Source organism: Pinus tabuliformis, chromosome 6, assembly GCF_031772625.1.
Source record: "Pinus tabuliformis cultivar Carrire ecotype Pingquan chromosome 6, CPIR1, whole genome shotgun sequence".
In the NCBI taxonomy this organism is placed as follows: Eukaryota; Viridiplantae; Streptophyta; class Pinopsida; order Pinales; family Pinaceae; genus Pinus; species Pinus tabuliformis.
The window spans coordinates 378338571-378341022 of record NC_142292.1 but is presented as its reverse complement, the minus strand read 5'-3'; the positions used below and the strand labels follow the sequence as shown (position 1 = coordinate 378341022).

At 39.9% G+C, this 2452-nt stretch overlaps 2 pseudogenes; both read left to right on the top strand.

Annotated features, from left to right (window-relative positions):
- Positions 1-213: 213 nt before the first annotated feature.
- On the top strand, positions 214-1080 carry LOC149258891 (uncharacterized; annotated as a pseudogene).
- A 44-nt stretch (positions 1081-1124) lies between these two features.
- LOC149258890 (serine/threonine-protein phosphatase 5 pseudogene) lies at positions 1125-2222 on the top strand (annotated as a pseudogene).
- Positions 2223-2452: the final 230 nt, after the last annotated feature.

The window sequence follows — 2452 nt, the reverse complement described above, 5'->3', positions numbered from 1 at the left end:
GAAGGGCTAAGAATGACAAGAAGTCAACAATAGGATCAAGGAGAAGAAGAAAGAAGCTCTCATCAAGAAGCTAATGTCTGGGAGAAGAAGCTAGAGTTACTGGAGAAATGGCTAAAAGCACCAGTACCTGATGAAAACTGCAAGATATCCTCCACATTTCTTCCTCAATCCTTGTCACAATCGACTTGGAGAGGAATTGGCAGAGACAAAGAGATGGCTGGTAGAGGTCGCATGCCACCCCCATTTGCTAGACACCTTCAAGGCCCATGCATGGGGCTTGAGATATATGGTCCAACCATGGGGCCTCCTGCAAGTCATCATCCTTTGGATATGTTACCACCACTAGAAGTGTTGGAACATAAGCTTACAACACAAGGTGCGGAGATGCAAAGGCCTGCAATGGAAAATCAAAGCTTAGCTACAACACATGGAGCATTGAGACAAGATCTTGTTATGTCTCAACATGAACTGGAGCGATTGCATTCGCATATTGCAGCTATGCGGGATGATAAGGATTAGAAAATTAGAAGTTTTTCTGACAAAATTGCAAATATGGAGGCAGATCTCTGGGCTAGTGAATCTATCATGGTAGAGTTGCAACAAGCTCATTCTGATGCACAGAGTCTTCAATCAGCTAGACAAGATTTAAATTAGCAAGTGCAACAGCTAAATCAAGAATTGCAGTGAGCCCATGCAGAAGTTCAGCAGATTCCTACTATGCATACAGAAGTAGAGAGCTTAAGGCAGGAGTTTCAACATGGAAGGGTTGCATTCGAGTATGAAAAGGTTGCAAGTAGTAAGCAACTAGTAAAGGAAGCAGACGCAGAGGAAGAAGTTCACAACTGTGAACCAGGGCAAGGAAGCATTATTAGAACAGATGACATGGAGGAAAAGCTCGAAAACTCTTTGAAGGAGTCCAATCAATACACTGAAGTGTTGATGAAAGAAGAAAGTCCAGAACAAGAAGTCAAAATACTATTGAAAGGAGAAACACAGTCTGAATATGTGAAACAGAGGAAGATGCAGCTAGACAGCAGTAACCAGCTAAAGCAGGAAGGAAGAATTAATGAAGAAGACTAGCAAGAAGATCTAATGGAACAGAGATTGAGAACATATGGAAGCTGATGTTGAAGCAGACCAGAAGGCAAAGGTTGGCAGCACCAGAAAAGGTGATCAGTCAAGTACTAAAAGATTTTCAGAGGGTTAAGAGAATTTGTCCAAATGATCTTGATGCCACCAAGAAGCTTAAAGAGACCGAGACAACAGTACAAAAAGTTAGACTTATTGAGGCCATCTCAGTGAATGATCTTGAGAATCATTCTGTTGTGGATTCCATTGATTTTCGTTCAATAAAGGTAGAGCCCCAATATGCTGGTGTTAGAATAGAAGGAGAAAATATGACATTGGAATTTGTGAAGAAAATGATGGATGACTTCAAGAATCAGAAAAATATACAGAGAAGGTATGCATTTCAAATATTATTGCAAATAAAGGATTTGATATAGGCAATTCCATCGTTGGTTGACATCAACATTCCGAATGTAAAGCAATTCATTGTTTGTGGTGACATCCATGATCAGTATTATGACCTTTTGAACATATTTGAGATTAATGGGCTTCCTTCGAAGGACAATCCTTATCTTTTTAATGATGATTTTGTTGATCAAGGATCATTTTCAGTTGAAGTCATACTTGTGCTATTCGCATTCAAGTGTATGTGTCCAACTGGACTCTATCTTGCAAGAGGAAATCATGAAAGCAGGAGTATGAACAAGATTTATGGTTTTGAGGGCGAAGTCAAGTCCAAATACAATGAAAGCATGGTTTATCTTTTCACTGAAGTGTTTTGCTGCTTTCCTTTGGTTCATGTCCTCAATGACAAGATTTTTGTTGTCCATGGTAGTCTTTTTAGTGTTGATGGTATAAAGCTGGATGATATCAAAGAAATTGATCGATTTCGAGAGCCACCTGAAGAGGGTCTGATGTGTGAAATACTTTGGAGTGATCCACAACCTCGTAAAGGGTGTGGGCCCAATGAACAAGATGTTGGTTTGTCTTTTGGAGAAGATGTGACCAAAAGGTTTTTCCAAGAAAACAATCTTGAGTTGGTGGTCAAGTCTCATGAAGTTAAAGAGGAAGGTTATGAAATTGAACATGATGGCAAACTTATTACAGTTTTCTCAGCTCCAAACTATTGTGACCAAAGAAAGAAGATGAAATAGGAAGTAGCTGACATGCAACGAAAACAGAGGAGGAGAGCATATGGACAACTCCAGAACAAAGTTTGGGACCCAGGATAATTTTTTCTTTTCTTTTTGAAAGCACATGATTAGGAGATCATGAATGTTTTCAAGTGTGGGAGTCTGATGCAGGAGCATCTAGACTTGGCCAACAATGTGACAGGGTGGTCACATGTTGTGGCTAATACAAGATTGGAGAAAGCCTTAGTTGT